At 34.9% G+C, this 19657-nt stretch overlaps 1 gene segment (V, D, J or C); it reads left to right on the top strand.

Moving 5' to 3' along the window:
* Window positions 1-11558: 11558 nt before the first annotated feature.
* Window positions 11559-19657, top strand: part of LOC309545490 (T cell receptor alpha chain constant-like) — a 115036-nt gene continuing 106937 nt past the window's right edge. Inside the window, exon 1 of the C gene segment in view lies at window positions 11559-11628.

Genomic DNA, 19657 nt, shown 5'->3' on the forward strand with positions numbered 1-19657 from the left:
TTATAAATCCTTGTAGGGAAGTAGGAGGCATCACAAGAGGATGATCCCCAGGGAGAAAAAACCTGAGTACTGGGTATCAATTAGGGATGATCGAACGGTTCAGGTCGACCATCGGTTCGACCCGAACATTGGGTGTTCGAGGTTCGGCCGAATTTAGAACTTTTTGCCCAAAAAGTTCGGAATTCAGCAACCAGAACCGACCAAAATGCAATGGTTCAGGAAATGGGCTTTAAAAGCCCGTGATTGGACCAGAACCATTAGCAAAAGCCAATTGAGGGGGCAGGAGAATGCTAGGAATGTGATTTGAGTGACTAGGGGGTCCCTAGGCCAATCATTAGTGAATACGCCCCCCAGTATATAAGATAGCCCCCGCCAAATTCCTAGCATTGTAATACAGGGACATGGAAGAGAGTGGAAGCAGTTCTGTTAATTTTACTTTAAAAGTTTCATTTAGCATTTATTAGTGTGAGGAAAGGGATATCTAGTGTAGTTAGGGTGCTCTTTTACACTTTAGTTAGCTTCAAAAATTTAGTTTCTGTAGGGAAAGTGTGAAGTGTCAGGGTGACCGTAATGTAGTGTAGGGTGAACTGACTGCTATGGCAGGGTGACCAAACCCTTCCATATCAGGGTGAGCGTAATGTAGTGTAGGGTGAACTGACAGTGACTGCTATGGCAGGGTGACCAAACCCTTCCATATCAGGGTGACCGCTATAGAGAAAAGCTAGTTTCTCTCAAGTCACTTTCGCTGCAGTAATATGGCTTCGCCCCTGTCAGCTTGCTTTTTGGCTGCAGGTGTCTATAGTGATTTTTTGAGCACATGTTTGGAGTCAGGCATGACATCTGAACATGTGTATAGGGGGTATATATACACACCCATGTATGTATATATACACCTGCACTTATATAGGTGTGAAAGGAGCAGAAAAAACTACTTGCGCTAATTAAATAATTAACACCAATATAGTTACGCTCCTATCACACCTATATATGTGTATGTGTAAAATACTTATAAGTATGTGTGTATATATACCACTATACACAAGTTCAGATGTTTTGCCTGCCTCCAAAGAACCCAAAAAAATGCCCAAAAAAACGCTAGCGTCACAAAAAAAATGCCCAGGTGTGTTGTTGCAGGCATTTTTGGGGGGTTTTTGGAGGCAGGCAAAACATCTGAACTTGTGTATAGTGGTATATACACACACATACTTATATGTATTTTACACCTAGACATATATAGGTGTTATAGGAGCGTAACCATATTAGTGTAAATGATTTCATTAGTGCAAGCATATATTTCTGCTACTATCACACCTATATATGTCTAGGTGTATATATACATATAAGTATGTGTGTATATATATACCCGTATACACAAGTTCAGATGTTTTGCCTGCCTCCAAAGAATCCAAAAAAATGCCCAAAAAAACGCTAGCGTCAAAAAAAAAAACGCCCAAGTGTGTTGTTGCAGGCATTTTTTGGGGTTTTTTGGAGGCAGGCAAAACATCTGAACTTGTGTATACGGGTATATATACACACATACAGTACTTATATGTATATACACACCTAGACATAAATAGGTGTGATAGTAGCAGAAATATATGCTTACGCTAATGAAATCATTTACACTAATATGGTTACCCTCCTATAACACCTATATATGTCTAAGTGTAAAATACATATAAGTATGTGTGTGTACAAAAGTTCAGATGTTTTGCCTGCCTCCAAAAACCCCCAAAAAATGCCTGCAACAACACACCTGGGCGTTTTTTTTTTTTGACGCTAGCGTTTTTTTGGGCATTTTTTTGGGTTCTTTGGAGGCAGGCAAAACATCTGAACTTGTGTATAGTGGTATATATACCACTATACACAAGTTCAGATGTTTTTCCTGCCTCCAAAGAACCCAAAAAATGCCCAAAAAAACGCTTGCTACTAAACTGGCAAGGTGTGAAAAGCGAGAAGCCACTAACCTGTTCTATAAGTGACCTAATACAAACAATCTTTTTTTTTTATTGTTCTGTACATGCTACAGAGCTGAAACTTCACAGGTACACTTTTTAGATCCCCCAGATACTAAATCCAAAGAATTTTTTTTTTTTTTTTTAATTTTTTCAATAATTGGCTCTCTATCAAAAATGACAATTTTTAAGAACTTTTTTTTGTGTGATTAATAGTCCCTGGGGTATGACCCAGAACCCTAGGCACTTTTTAGGGGCATTTATTGGGTTTTAGGGCTTCGAAATGGTGTTTTTTGATTACCAAAGTTCGGGTCCCATTGATTTCAATGGGGTTCTGAAATCCGGGCCGAACTTTCGGGAAGTTCATGTATACAGTTTGGGTGGGTGATGCGCTTCAGAAGTGAATATAAAATAAAAAATGTATAAACTGGCGTGGTAAAAAGTGTTCTAGTGATAAAAAGTGTTGGTGTTGGTTAAAAAACGGTGATCCAATACTTCATTTATATCTCATATATATATATCAATACAAGTAAACTATTCCAGTTATCTTCTATACAATAAAGTGCTAAGTGTTTATACTTTCCTAAAAGGTATCAAATGAATAAACCGTAGACAAGGTAAAAATAAAGATACTTCAAAAAGAAATACAAAGTGCTGTGTGCTCATTTGCTTGGATCAAAAATAAATAAATTTTGATCCAAGCAAATGAGCACACAGCACTTTGTATTTCTTTTTGAAGTATCTTTATTTTTACCTTGTCTACGGTTTATTCATTTGATACCTTTTAGGAAAGTATAAACACTTAGCACTTTATTGTATAGAAGATAACTGGAATAGTTTACTTGTATTGATATATATATATGAGATATAAATGAAGTATTGGATCACCGTTTTTTAACCAACACCAACACTTTTTATCACTAGAACACTTTTTACCACGCCAGTTTATACATTTTTTATTTTATATTCACTTCTGAAGCGCATCACCCACCCAAACTGTATACATTGTATTAACTGGTTCCTAGTACCAGTACTGTGGTGCAGCAGTAAGAAGGGAAAAATACATATCCTCAGATAGCGCAGGAACCACCCATACATATAAGATTTTCGGGAAGTTCAGATGTTCTGGCCGAACCGAACTTTTGAAAAGTTTGATCATCCCTAGTGTCAATCACTATTGTGAGTCCAAGGTGATCCGCATGTCCCATGAAAAAACAATAGATAACGTGTAGGAAAAAGAAAAAAAAACATTTTTTTTCCTTTTTTTTTTTCTTAACAGGCATCATAAATGACATATGAAGTGTGCATCTCTCCACTTACAACCAGCCACAAAACTATCGTATTGTGCCAGATGAGATAACATCCCTGGGCGGTAAACAGATAGCATGTAAAAATGTCACCTTATGTATCATGGTTACCCCCCTCCCCAGATAGACAGCGCGACCGCCGTAAAATCTCCGATCAGAGAGTCCAGCATCTGGGGAGCAGAAGAAAATGTCAGTAGGAGAAACTAAACAAAAACAGTTCCAGCAGACGTTGATATGGGATGTTGGCATCAATCATTGCTGAAAGGTCTTTGGTCAAGCTCACCAGAGACTCAGGTTAGTATGAACTTTGCATGTAGTGGAACTCTGAGTGTACCATCTGAGAATTGGAAGTGAACATGAAATTCTGTGCTATTTATTTATATTGGATGTTGAAGTCTCTGGAGATGGTGGTAGCTATCACAGTTCTCCCTGTATCCTGGCAGCAAGAACCCTCAGATTGCTGGAGCATAAGTTCCTGGGATCTTGGGGATCAAGGTGAGGCATTGATGTGAGATAGAGTAGATTCTCATGTTTCTTCTCTTGAAAGCTGAAAGGAATGGTGTGCTATTCAGAGGTGGCTGAATGTCGCCATCTAGCGGTCAGTAGTGGAAAGTGCAGATCAGGCTTAGTAATTTGGTGTAGAGTGGGCATAGAGGTAGGAATACTTGAAATACTCAAACTTTAACCTTAAAAAGGGCCGGGAAGGCATTGAAAGCCTAGATGTGTTAATCTCCTTACATCTTTACTCTTAACATCACTTATGCTCCCTAGTCTTAGGTGTTTTAGGTGTTTTAGGAGGAGAGCTGAAAAGGGAGCTGAGCTCATTTTTTTTCTGTTGTTTGCCTTTCTAGTAATGCGGCGAGTGCGAGGTGGATGGTTCAGGAGTGGTCGGTAGATTCCCCTGGAGTGGTGGAGTCAAGAATTCTGCATACCAATCAGGCAGGCTTATGGGGTCTAATTGTAGATTAGATCAAAAGACTGGCAATTCGTCAGGAGTGCGGAGCATGTATTGTTTCCCTCCATATGTAGCTTGTAGTGCAAAAGGGAATTTCCAACGATATTGGATGTTTTTGTCCCTTAAAAGTTCCAGGAGTGGCTTGATGGCTCTCCTATTTTTAAGTGTTATAGGAGAGAGGTCTTGGAACAGTTGGATTGGGACCTCATTAAAGAGGATTTGATCATTTTGCCTGGCTTTTGAAAGGATTTCCTCCTTAAGTGGGTGACTTGTCATACAGCAAACAATGTCTCTCAGTGGGGCGTTGTCAGGGGCTTTGGGTGTGATTTCCCTGTGGGCTCTCTCAAATTCAGTTACATCTTCCAATTTTTTAATGGCTTTTTCCCTCTGTCTGCCTGCTCTCTCCCCGGCTGCCATTTGATCCGATAGCCTGATAATATCAGCTTTTAAATCAGTAATCACTGCAGCAAAATACCCCTTAATGTTCGCTGCTATCGCAGTCATGGCCTTATAGGTTAAGGGGTGATTAAGAGGGTCAGGGTCTCCTACCGTGTCTTCTGTGTCTACAAGGGATTCGGTGTCATAATCTCGCTCCTCCTCATGGTGATGTGCCCGCGCCATCTTGGGGCCTAGTGATCCCCTCTGGCCTGCCAACTGGGATCCAAAGAAATCCGGGAGGTTTTTGATGGCAGAGCTGGATCCAGACTGTGAGGGTTTCGTGATGGATCCGGTTTTATTGATTCTGCCCATATTAGTGGAATGCGATGCCTATTAGAGCAGTGGGAAGCGGATCGTTGGCGGAGCTCCTGTGTTAGGCGTCCATCCCGCTTGTGCGCCAAGCCACGCCCCCACTTTAAGTTAATACAATTGAGAGGAACTCTTTTTTTATTCTAAACAAGTACATTAAAATAAAACTACATTATTTAGGACCAATTTTCAAAAAAGTAGGGAGTGTTTACTTTGCAAACTGAATGTTGACTTCATTGATTTAATCATGTGCAAGCAAAAAACAATTTTTTCAAGCTTTATTTGCACATGATTGGGTATTAAAAGTCAAAATTTCTTCATCTTATTCACAAAGATAAGTATATATGCTCTACTCTTTTAGTACAAAACAACCCCAATATGTTGGCATTGCCTGCTTAGATTGTAGGTAACATTATTTTGCTTGGTCTTCCCCTAACCAGATTAAGTCTGTTTTTTTTCCATCTTGGTGTACCTGTTTAAATCAGAGAGAATGCAAAGACATTACTCCCCCTGATTTATCCAGCGTTCAGGAAGGGTACACCTTTGGAAGATCATTCAAAGACTAGAACATAGCTTTAACAGCAGCAACTAATACTTATTTTCCTATATTTTGCTGCCCTCTGCTGACAAGTTGTATTATTACCGGGAGAAGATGCATGGCACTGGAAAGTAGGTCATTCATGTGCTTTGATATAGCTGTGGGTACATTTCTAGCAGAAGACTGTTTTCATATGCAATATGTTTTTGGACGGGTGTGTAACACAGTGGTCTGCCTTGGAAGAGAAATTTGCGCTCAGAAATGGATGTAACCCATGATACCAGGTAAGTTGCTTTTTTTTTTGGACATGTACAAATATTGCCTTGTAATTGTAATATATATTACTACAGTGTATTTACAGCTGGGTCAACATTTGGTTATTAGATCAGTCACTGTTATAGAAAACTGTAGATGCACAGAGTACTCCATTACACAGTTGATGTTTATTGTGTACAAGAAATATTCAAGAGAATTACAACCAATTTTTAATATAGGACACAGAAAGTCTATTTCCTCACATTCATCAAGAAAAAACCTGTAACTAGTACAGCATTAGGTCTACGAACAAATAATAGAAGTTGTATGTGTGTATGAATGTGCATGTACTTGGCTGGAACATAAATACCTAGAAGTATTGTATAGTTGCTACAGGTATATATTTGTTTAGGCTGCTTTTGATTTTTGTGTCTAAAAATATCTTATAAAAAATAGACTATTTTATACATTGAACTTATTATACATAATCTTTACTAAGAATTGCAGTGTACATGCATAACAATATGCCACAATAAATGTAGTTTCAGGATGCTGGCAAAATTCAACTTGACTGATGTATCTGAAAATTGAATTCCAAGTGCCTACAGCATATGCAAACATTTTACTAGATATTCTAATAATAAAGATAAACTGTCACCTAAAAAAGAAGGATTAAGCAGGTAACAAGTCGCTAATTATACAAAGAAACACAGTCTGACCATGTCCTGATTCAATGCAATAGGAGACTCACTCTGCAGAATAATGCCCATCAGTGTCCAGGTACATGGTGCAGCTTGTATGCAGCTGATAGTTTGTTCTTTACAGATGTGTCAGAGATAAAAATAAAAAAGTTCAGAATCCACTGATATTTCATCTCTGAATACTCATCAATAACAGTGTAAATTAATTTAAAAGGGAAATCAGTTTCTGCTTTGCCCTAGCCAGCTTCACATCCCTATGATTTTGGCTTATCCTTCACAGATTCATTTTAAATGTAATGAAATATTTTTATGTGGCTTGTTCTTTGACGTTGTTCTGCCTTTCATTTGTCGCTAAGCTGTGATATTGAATTTCAAGCACTTTTGCCACTTTTATGAAAGGTTCGGTAGGAAATTAGAAGAAAATTACCCAGTATGCACAGTACTTAAATTGTCCGGTTTTGACATGGCCAAAAAAGCGGTTCTTGTTAAACTTTTTTTGTTTGGTTCTGTGCAACCTAAACAGTTGCAGTACTATATACAGTACAGTAAAATGAGTTATCACATGCAAGATGGGATTCATTGTTAGGGTCCGTCCAGTTAAATTTTTTGATGGTTTATGCTACTGGGTTGAATCACGTACTTTCTAAATGTCTCTGGGACTTTAGCATCAAGGGAACTTTTTTGGATATCTATGCTTCTCACTCCCCTGCAATCAAGTTTTATTTCTTCTGTTATATTCACTGCACTGTGATATCAATAAATATAGTAAGAGGGCTGGTGTTATCCTATGTGCTTCCAGGCAGGCAAAACTTAAAACTAAGATGCAGAGACCTTTTCACAATATTTCAATAAGAAGTCAGTTGCCCGAATGAAGGTTTGGCCAGACCACCGACCCTTTAATGTATTTATAATTGCATTTGTTAGGTGATCATGTCACAAGACATTGAAAAGAACAGTAAATATTGTTTATGTTGTTTGAATTGAGTTTGTGTAGCAATCCTCTTACTGTCTGGGGCAGGATATACGTATATCACATTGCTCTATGCAGGTTTTTGTAAGACGACAATTCACTGTGTGATGAGCGGGATCTCTGATAAATTCACATTTGGAGATGGAGTTAAAGCAATAGTTGGAAAAGGTAAATGACATTTAATATAAATTTAATTAAATAAGCAAATGCTGCAAACTGAAAAAATTCCAGACTGCAGCCACCATGAAAAATGTCAATTGTTTATTAATTTTTTTTATAAGCTTAAAAAGCTTTACTGTTTTATTACATCTTTATTAGGAAAAAGATATCATTTTTTTTTCTTTTCTAGTTGAAGAAAGGAAAATGTAAATATAAATATTCCATGTTTGCAATTGTTCATTTAACTAATAATTATATTCAGAAAAAAAACTATAATAATAATATAAGGAATAAATAGACACTAGACGGTAATGCAAATTATATACTGTAGTAAAAACATATGACATCAAATTATTTTGTTATGATTTTTTCAAGATCATAGTCTCTTAACCAGTGATATGTAGACCTCTAGGAGTAATGCTAACTGTTGAAGAGGTACTTGTATCTGTTAAGTTATTGACATTAGATGACAGTCTACAAAGCCCAGATCGGCTAATGTTCTAATGTCTATGACCAACAGTCACCTCTAGTTGAGGCTTCTAAGTAATGTAGATATTGGACAGGTTAAATATATTTGCCCTATTGCTATGGTTTACCTCTGAAAAGCCAGTGCTGAAGGTGTCTATAGTGTGCCTTTTTTGCTTGTGCTCATTAGGCTGCATGAGAACAGTCTGCCAGATGTTTGACAGTATCAGATCATGTCTGTACATGTATTTGCCTTTTGTATCTGTCACCAGCTTTAGAGCATATTAGAATAACAATTTAAAAATCCTTAGGAGAATACTTGCAATATGATAGCAGATATCAGGTGATACTTAGTAAACGCAGGATGTCTGCCAAGGGTCTGGATTATCCTGCTCATGGTACAAGACAACAATATTTAGTAACATTCAACTGAATTTGGTCTATAATATAGGAAATGTTTTTGAGACTTGGATACTGAAGATTAAACTAGGATAGGAGGATAATTGTTTTCAACATCACATAATCTATTACATAGCTAAACAGAGGTCATTATAAAGGTGTACATTCTTTAGTAAGATAATACATTATTGTTTAAATAAAAGAGCATTCAATGTAAAGATTATTATTATTTTTTTTTTGTATTAAAAATAATATAATTAGATTGAGGGTCATTTTGTTTGAGGAAAAATATTTTAAATTACCTAAATGTTATCCTAATTGCCATTCATTTAAGTAATGGTGGTGCTATGAAAACATACCGATCAAAAGACAAGAATATACTTGATTCTGTCATCTGTCCTTTATTGCCTGGTTGTTAATAATTACAATGTTTATGCTTACTAATAGCCATTTTTTTAATAATTAAATATTATACACAAGTAAGCCAGTAAACACGCATTCTTCAGATTTTGACTGTTCCATTACCTGACTGGTAGTGAATTATCAACTAATAAATTATAATTTTTTATAGCATTGGACTGCTGAAATGGTAAAGTAAAATTTAACTGATATATCAAACATTATTGTCCAAGAACAGCAATAAAAGCTAGTGATGTAAGTGGAGGTTAACGGTGTATACGCAGAGACCATTAAAGTTCCCAGTTGCTGTGCGAAGGCAGTTATGGAAAAATCTTCTTTTGAGATAGAACAAAGCTCACTGCGAATCCCAGTAAATGATACTTATTTTATAATATACTTGTTTAAACAAGAAACTGTGTTCTTTATGATGCAGGGGTTTATTTTGTATATCCTCATTTTGTCTATTTATTGATTATGCAGAACATGTATTACAGTTTTCTACAAAGTGAGTTCATAATAGTATAACCATGATAAATACACTAAAACTGAACACCACGATAAGTTTAGACTCAAATAATTTATTAGCACCTTTATTAGGTGTGTCATTTTTGGTGCACTACATTAACATTTCTCCAATTTCATCAATACAGTATGTTCTATAATTTTCAAAAAATATGTTTCTGAGCCTATTCTATTCTTATAATACTACATATGAGTGTACACTTAGCTAAAAAGAGATGAATATAAAGGGGAGTGCTGCGCTTTGGATAAATAAAACTAAAACTCAAAAAACAACTCAAAGTGCTGCTGTTCAAAAAATATAAACAATTTTTTAAAATGACAGTGCTAGTATACAGCTCAAAAAGGTTGTGAATATTCGGTGGTGATAGGAGTAATAACAATATTCCCCCCTAAAGTGCATACAAAAAATAAAGTGCAAAGTGCAATGGACTGTGCAATGATATGTGCAAATAGGCTAAATATCAAACACATCATCGCACAGTCCTTAGCACTTTATTTTTTGTAAGCACTTTAGGGGGAATATTGTTATTACTCCTATCACCACTGAATATTCACAACCTTTTTGTGCTGTATACTAGCACTGTCAAAAAGAGATGAATACATATGTAGAACAAAAACATATCTATTTTTTACATATCTAGCATACTAACTTTACCTAAGGCTAAGTTCACATGTAGGTGTTTTGGGGCGTTTTTGGGGCATTTTTCTGCTCTAGGATCAGCTCAAAAAACACCCAACAAGACAAATCCTATTCATTTCAATGGCCCCTGTTCACATCTGAGCGTTTTGATGTTTTAAGCAAAATGCCCAACGCTCTAAACATACATGACCTTCTTTTTGGGCAGATTACAGGCGTTTTTTTTTTTTTTTCCATTGGTCACTTGTCAATCTAAAAACGCCTGTAAAAACGGCCATAAAAACGCCTGAAAAAACACCTAAAAAATGCCTGTAAATAGCAACACCAAGATGTGAACGTAGCCTAAGGGTTGTTGATGCTGAAAGTTTTTATCATGAAGGATATCACTGTGTGCAAGCTGGCAACAAGATTGTTTTTGGGAAAGGAACATTTTTGTCTGTGACACCCAGTAAGTATTATTATAACTCTAAAAACGAATAACTCATTAATAAATTTTATGTCTTTATTTCACCTATGGCAACCTTTAAAAACACTATGTGTTCTAAATTTAGATTTAAGATTTTTCAATGTTGGAAGAATTTAATTGAGTTCACTCTAGTTCATTTTTCCCTTTCTTAGCTATGATACAGACAGGTATAGATTCTAAGTGTAAAAATAACAAATGTAATGTTGAAAACCCTTATGCAGCATTTAAAGCCATGTATTTATTAACTTGTTTAGCTTATGGGGGTATGAAAATGCAAACAAGAGTAATAACACACCTTCTTTTTAAGTGCTGACCTTTTTAACCTGTTACACTAATAAATATTAATCAATTTTTAATATTCATTATTATACTTACAATATTTCCTCAATTACTATTACCAGACCTCTTACACTATATGAATTCTCAGAGGGGACAACATATCAGTTTGCCCATTGGTTTTGCCTTTATAAGCTTCACAATTACAGATAACTCTAAACAAAAATGGATTTCAAACGCTTAAAAAATTTAGAATAAAAAGAAAATTAAGGCTGGCTCTGCTCTTCTATATTTTTGTGTTTCTGTCAGGCATATTCAATGTGCATTTTTATGCATGTATGCACTCTCTCATGGTACTTTTTCTCAAATGTTGTGCTCAACACTTACAACGTCGTGAGATGACCCTATCATTTGCAAAATTTAGGTTAAGAGAACATGGCAGGTCTTAGTAACCCAGCATTTGCAGTGCATTAAAATTCATGTATCATGTATTTCTATTTGCTCCCATTGACCTATAAGCTAATCAAGGCACAATTCAAGATGAAAAACCTGCCCTTTTTTTTTTTTTTAATGGTGCATTGCAAACCCATTGAAAATGAGGGGATGCCAAGTAACATGCATTTTGATGTGTCATAACAGGGCCCGAAACTTAAAAACATTGGTTTTCATATTTGAAAAATAACTATTAAAAACCATGAAAAGAAAAATACACTTGAAAGATTAAAAATCAGCAATCTTGAGCTTGATAAGTACGCCCCACAGATATTCCCTTATAGACTGCATGAGGGATCTGATGTTTTTGCAATCATGAATATCACTGTGGAGCTTAGCAATAAACTTTCATTTGGCACAGGAACATTTTTGACTGTCACACCAAGTAAGTATTAATATGATCTGTACTTTATACCTTCAGTAAAAAAAAAAAAAAAAAAAAAATCATAAACGATCCATCAAATAAAATATTATAAAAACAAATAACATTTATCCAAGGTATTGGGTTGTTTAACAGCCTCTTCTAATAATAATTTGAAGTCACAAGAATTCACACATCATTTTTTTTTTGGCCAGATGAGATGTTAGTAAATAATAGCTAGAAGCAGTCATTTACATTCAGCAGAGCTTTAACTAGTGCAGTTGAATTTTGGCCAGATGAGATGTTAGTAAATAATAGCTAGAAGCAGTCATTTACATTCAGCAGAGCTTTAACTAGTGCAGTTGAATTTGACTAAAACGACTAGCTATACCATGACCTGCATAAATAAGAACCTGTGCAGACATGTAATTAGATGATGATTGCAGCAAAATGTTTTTGTGATGGAACCTTTCACTGTGTATGATTCCAGTGGAAGAAGACTGATATTTGGAGAAGGCTCAAAACTAAATATTATACTTAGTAAGTGTCAGCTTTGATCTTGTACTTTAGTTATCAGCGTTCAATGATCTAGAACATTAATATATTACATTTATAAATGAAGAATTTGTTTGTGAAATACCCAGCAGATAAGTAAACCTTTGTAAAAGTGCTCAATCAAATTAAGGAGAAATAAAGAACAGGATAGGACTGTGCATGTGAAGGTGAACTAAGCTAGGAAATCCTATTTAATGGGTCCAGTTATTTTTAAGAAGATATAAAAAAACATTATAACTAACTTACAAGGGTAATCATTTTCACTTATTTCACTTTTGTTCTACTATTTTACCCTAAGCTGATTGATTATTTGAATCAAAGATTTTTTGGACACAAATAATTTGCTTCTTTAGTAAATTAGCTCAATGTCTACCAGTCTGGCTATGCAAGGTGGTGATATAGAATTATCCTTTATCAGTCACTGAAAATGATCAAAGGTTTGGGTTTCTGTTGTTGGATATATATAGTAATTAACTGTTGGTGAATAAAATAATACATTTAAAACATTAGCAAAATCATACACATTACAATTATTTCAATCACACTATAAGATTTATGCTGTTGACATGTCTATGAACCAAGATTAAGTATATGTAATCAGATTTATCACTGTGTGCAGTATGGTGGAGCTGAAAAGCTTATATTTGGTAGTGGTACCAGGCTCATCATAATACCAAGTAAGCAGAAACCTTTAGCCACTTTTATTTTAAACATACTACATAAATATAAAACAGTGCAAATATTTTAGCTTAGAATATCATTAACTCTCCATGTTAAATAGATTTATATATACTTATTTATATTTATAATATACCCTATATTACCAAAAGTATTGGAACGCCTGCCTTTACACAAACATGAACTTTAATGGCATCTCAGTCTTAGTCCGTAGGGTTCAGTATTGAGTTGGCCCACCTTTTTCAGCTATACCAGCTTCAAATCTTCTGAGAAGGCTGTCCACAAGGTTTAGGAGTGTGTCTATGGGAATGTTTGACCATTTTCCAGAAGCACATTTGTAAAGTCAGGCACTGATGTGGACAAGAAGGCCTGGCCCGCAGTCTCCACTCCCGAAGGTGTTCTATTGGGTTGAGGTCAGGACTCTGTGCAGGCCAGTCAAGTTCCTCCACCCAAAACTCACTCATCCATGTCTTTACAGGCCTTGCTTTGTGCAATGGTGGGCAGTCATGTTGGAGCAGGAAGGGCCAACCCCAAACTGTTCCCACAAAGTTGGGAGCATGAAATTGTCCAAAATGTCTTGGAATGCTGAAACCTTAAGTTCCCTTCACTGGAACTAAGAGGCCAAGCCCAACCCCTGAAAAAAACAACCCTACACCCTAATCTCTCCTCCACCAAAAGATTTAGACCAGTACACAAAGCAAAGTCCATAAAGACATGGATGAGCAAGTTTGTAGTGGAGGAACTTGACTGACCTGCACAGAGTCCTGACCTCAACTAGATAGAACATCTTTGGGATGAATTCGAGTGGAGACTGCAAACCAGACCTTCTTGTCCACATCAATGCTTGACCTTACAAATGCACTTCTGGAAGAATGGCCAAACATTCCCATAGACACACTCCTGAACCTTGTGGAAAGCCTTCCCAGAAGAGTTGAAGCTGTTATAGCTGCAAAGGGCGGGCCGACTCAATATTAAACCTTACGGACTAAGACAGGTATGTCATTAAAGTTCATGTTCGTGTAAAGGCAGGAGTCCCAATACTTTTGGTAATATAGTGTATATATATTACATTAACTGTTGCTAAATAAAAAAAATACAGTTAAAACTTTAGCAAAATAATTGCGCTTACTACTATTTTAATGACACCATTTGATTTCTGCTGCTGACATGTGTATGAATCAAAATGAAGTTCTTGTAATCGTATTTATCACTGTGTACAGTATGGTGGAACAAATAAGCTTATATTTGGAAGTGGAACCAGGCTCACCATAATACAAAGTAAGTAGAAACCTTTAGCCATCCTTTATCTCAAACATAAACATAACTATAAATAAAGAATAGCACAAACATTTTAGCCTAGACTATTTTCCTTAACACTCTACATGTTATATGGATTAATATAAACCTAGTTATCAAAGTAAACTCCCATAATTACAATAACATTTCAACTTTATTTCTCTTCTCTTAATTTTTGCATATTAGTTATGCTAGGGCATTCCCATTTCCTAGGAAACACACAATTTGGTCCAGTTTCAGGAGTGCTGCGTTCTTAGGAAATGTAACTGTTCAAAAGGAGATGTCATCATGTTTACTGCCTTGGATTATTGTGATGTTTTCCTGTGATATTAATTATCTGTATATCCAGGAAGGATCAGGAGATTTTTTTTCCCTATTTTTCCATTAGAACATCGATAGGAAATCAGCTAAAAGCAAACATATTCAGGACAGTATGTAAAAAGTGAACAATATTTGTTCAGTAGTATTTGAAACAGTAAAAAAATTATAAATGTAAACTGATTAGGTTTTATTATACACTGATAATCAAAGACAACTAATCCTAAGGACATAAGCTTGCCACCAATGAAAACCTTTTTTTGTCGATAACCACATAATCATGCTATATTACCAGCCAGTATTGAATTTACTTTAACAATTTTGGTTTTGTTAAAGTGGGGCTGATTTACTAAGGTAGTAGAGACAGTTCACTTAACAATGTTGACAATTACTTATAGGGTGACGCTGTATTCACTTTAATCCCCTGTGCTAGCAAAATAGTTTTTCTAATATCCCTTACACATAGTCAGGCATTCAGAGTGAGCATATGTTTACTTTATTTATTAACATTCATTTTGTGAGCATTGATTTTGTAAACTGAAAGGTATCTAATCCATGTCCAAATCAACCCAATTGCATATTTAGAGGGTGCTGACATTTCTACTCTGCCCAGTGTTGAATGTTTACATTTTGTTATCCCAGGCTAGTTCAAAACCTACGAATTATCATATTCTCTTTTGTGACATATAGAAACAGCTTAAAGGTGTGTATGTGTGTGAATATTACATAATTATCTGCTTCATGTGAACAGCTGTAGTTATAATTCAACCTAGACATCATCAATGAAAAATTCTCAGTAGGGAATTAAATAAGTAAAACCAATTTTTCTATTTACTATTACATTTTTCTATCTTGCTACCTTATTTCACAGAGCCAAATTTGTCACATTAGTGAAGTTATATTTTTAATCTACAAGGAAATCCCGTAGTGGGATCCATTCGTAGGAAAACTACTATAACATGTTTGACACAAGCAAGATATACATAAAACTGTATTATATTCTACTATAACAGAACCATTCAGTTTAGAACAAATGCGTGTTGTAAGTTGTTGGTTCTGCAGAAAGTATATTGACTCTTACTAGAGCCAAGTGGGACACTGCCTTAGAGTGTATGGACTACGAGCCATGAGCTACACCTTTCACTAGCCTGACCAAAAGCTAGAGATGATCTGCTGCCCTTTTTAATAACACAGAGGAAGCACAATGTGTGTGTTTATTACAGTTGCAAACATTATACAATAGACATATAAAATATAAAACTGCACCATAAAGTACATTCAGAAGACAAAAAACGCTGATAAATGAGTAAAATTATTGAAAACTTGTCTATACTATAAACTTTGCTAATATAATTCATATAGTAAATAGGGTTTAAAGGGCTTCTTAAAATAATATAAGGCCACCTTATCCAATGCTGTCTTAGGCATACACACTAACATTTTGTAAAGCTTTGACTTACTGTGTAATGCTAACAATAAACTCACCTTTGGGAAAGGAACCAAAATTACTGTAAATCCAAGTAAGTGTTTCTCCTTAATACTCTTTCAAAGGTATGTACTTTACATGATTTATATATTAGACTGGACAGTGAAGCCTGTATGTAAATGAAAAAATAATACAGTATAATGCCATCCATGTTGGAGGTTTAGTATTTATTCACTATGAAAAGTAAGATAGTTATCTTTGCATAATCCATAAAAGTGTGAATGTGTTTGCTAGTTCTTTATTTATTTTTTTCTGATAAATTCTGGATCATTGGATTCTTCTTTGTTGTGATCATGGTTTTGTGTACCTAATAGAGGCAATGTGAATTATTGTTATGATATGAAGTACTGTGATAATAACTATAACAAGTATACATTTGGGGCAGGGACACGCCTATCTGTGTTACCCAGTAAGTATTTAAATTGTTAATATACATTTATTACTGACAAAGTGATAACTGGGAGCAGTTAAATATTTGCCTGAAATAATGTGTATGGAGGCTTTAATAGGTTTTTATAATATGCATTTAATGGGAACTTGTCTCATCTAAAGCAAGATTGTTGAGTGGCAGAGCAAACCTAAACAATGTAGAATTGTCTTTTATTTCCTTTAAGTGTGTAATGCCATAGCTGAAATATTTTCTTGTGAAAAACAAATGATTTGGCACCTTCCATTTTAATATCACACTAAAAACCAGTGTGATATAGCAAATGATTTATTTGAATGGCTGCACCCATTAAAAGACTGATCCAGATTTTGGCAACATTTGCTGAAACACGTTACCTAAAGTGTATCTAAAACCTTTATATTATTTTTTTTTTCCAAATGTTTTATTTTATTGTTTTTAAATAGAGCAGGGAAGGGTAAGCATACATTTATGGTTTTAAATGCTGTCTGTATTCCTACTGGGAAAATATTTATCCTGTTGACAATTGTCATGACAGGAGATTTTAACTTGTTTCATGTCCAAGCACTTTTCTTTTTAACAGTCATCTTTTAAAGCGTTTTACCCATACTGCTTAGGCATTGCGCCAAAAGCGTTAATGGGGGCAAATCTCTACCAGAAATTCCCTGCTTGTCAAAAAATTATTTTGTAGTTAATTACCATGCTAATGAATTCATGTTGCAATAGTACATTACAGCCTAATTAGTATATACACTTTTTCATTTAAGCTAATTTAATATTAAAATGTTAACTTTAGATTTTTGCAATCTTTTTTAAACTACATACTATTACAATGTACCCTTTAATAGTGCACTGCAGTGCATTGATAGTTTTGGTTTTTGTCACTATCTATGTCACTGTGGTCTTATGGATCTTCAGCCAATAAACTCACATTTGGCAGTGGAACTACTTTAGCTGTCAAACCTAGTAAGTATTATTCTAAATATATGTTTCAAATAGAATGACAACCAGTTTTAAATTTTCTTGTTGTGGAGGAGAAATAAAAGACAATTAAAGGGTGATATATGGGTTTTACAGGCCCTCTAAGGCATATATTTAATTTAGTCATAGACCATATTAATGTATTGGGATTTTTTGCCCAATTTCTCTTTGACTTGGTCAAATCTTTGAAGATTGAACAAGCCTATTGGTGTACAATAATTCATTTTACTGTTTTTTTTTTTAAGCCAATTTGAACAGGAACAGCAGCTGTTACTACCCAGATTCATTTTACAATTATTATTAAACAGGATTTATACAGCGCCAATTTATGCAGTGCTTTACAATATAAAAAGGAGACAATACAGTTACAATACAATAACATACAAGAGGATTAAGAGGGCCCGGCTAAGAAGAGCTTACAATCTAATAGGGTGGTGCAGGTGGTACAAAAGGTTATAACTGTTGGGAATGAGCTGATGGAAGAGGTAAACAATTAGTTGGAGGAGTGATAGGCTTTCCTGAAGAGATGAGTTTTCAGGGATTGCCTGAACGCAGCTAGAGTAGGAGATCTCCGGACAGGTTGAGGTAGAGCGTTCCAGAGGATGGGAGAGGCTCTGGATAAATCCTGGAGATGAGCATGGGAAGAGGAGTCAAGGGAGCTTGTGAGTAGGAGGTCTTGAGAGGAGCTGAAAGGACAGTTTAGGTGATATTTGGCTATGTAATGTAAAGAGAGTAAAGTTTTAAAGTGGTGAAAAAGTTAAAGTAAGTTTCACATGTTTTTAAACACTCTGCAACATTGGAGCTCTGCAATACTTAAATTTAAATACATTTGAAAAAATTGTGCCATATTTATAAAAAGTATGCAGCATTATACTGGTAAAATAGGAGAATCAATTTCTTAAGTTTAAACAACCTGTAAACAGAGTAATTCTTCAAATATAACCTGTGTATCTGTTAGAGCCCTTGTGGGTTTTAGAATTTTTGTTATGAGATGTAGCATTGTGATAATGATAATCGCAAATTATTTTTTGGGCGAGGAACAAGACTTATTGTTTCCACAAGTAAGATTTTTATTTCTGCTGTAATACTTTCTGTTTAGATATTTGACATGATTGTTTCTAGAATGTTTAATACATTTTTTGAGTAAAAACATAGAACAGGCAAATGAACTGTACATATGTACTACAGTATGACCTATTGATAAAGTTGATAGTGTGCTATCCTCCTAATACACACTAGATGCTTACATTTTTGTTTGAAGATAGTGGAATGCAAACCACAGAGTACACAGCAGCTACCTTAACAATATGGATTGGTACAATAATTACACTATAACATCTGTAATTAACTGTATTTCCACATCTAGAATATCAAGTGTTAAGGTTCTGACATTAGAACATTCCTTATTACTGAAGTATTGTAGTTCCTTTCATGAAAGGATATTATACCAAAGGACAATCTAAAACCCTGAAATGAGACTCTACTACTAAATATTATATAAATACAATAATTAAACCTGTTTCTTGCCATTGTTTGCAGTATCTCAAACTCATAAAAAAGGTTACTAATAAAAGAGAATATTATTTAATTATGGTCTGAAGCATTTCATAATGTATGTTTGTACCCATGGTGAGCCTTTTAGGTGCCTTTACTTACTGGTGATCACAGCATATCTGATTCTATTTTTCATGTTTGAATAAATATTAAAACTGGTTTACTAAAGCAGTCATTTGTATTTGACCCAGGTTAGAGTTAAGGGACATTTCTCTTTAACAGTATTTCTGTTTAATTATCAAATCATCCCCTTTATTTTAGTTAATAACTTTTAAAAATACCTTCAAGATAATTGTTTATTAATAACAAACTGAAGTACAAAATGTATTTAAAAAATGTGTAAACTTGACCATATAGACCAATAAGATTTCATATTTTACTTCTGGGGAAATAAATCCAGGAATCTATATGGATGCTGTGGAGAAATGTTCTTCTTTCACCAGAATATATTTTTCCAGTTTCTTAAACTGATAAAGTCTGCAGTCAGTTAACATTCAATGAACAAATGATTATACATTTTCATATTCTCATTGTTGATCATATGTAGTCATCTTTGCAACACATTTACCTGAAAAAGATTTTATTAATAATTTGGGACTTTACATTAGAAAAGGTAAATATCACATTAGGTAGCATTAAGGCATGTTAACTGGTGTAAATTTTGTACAGTTTTGTAAAGCTTCTAATCACTGTGGTAGTACAGGAGGCTATGCACCTATATTTGGAAAGGGTACCCAACTGTATGTTACTCCAAGTAAGTGTGTCAAATGCACCTCTCA

This window comes from Pelophylax lessonae (genome assembly GCF_965119305.1).
Source record: "Pelophylax lessonae genome assembly, chromosome: 1".
Lineage (NCBI taxonomy): Eukaryota > Metazoa > Chordata > Amphibia > Anura > Ranidae > Pelophylax > Pelophylax lessonae.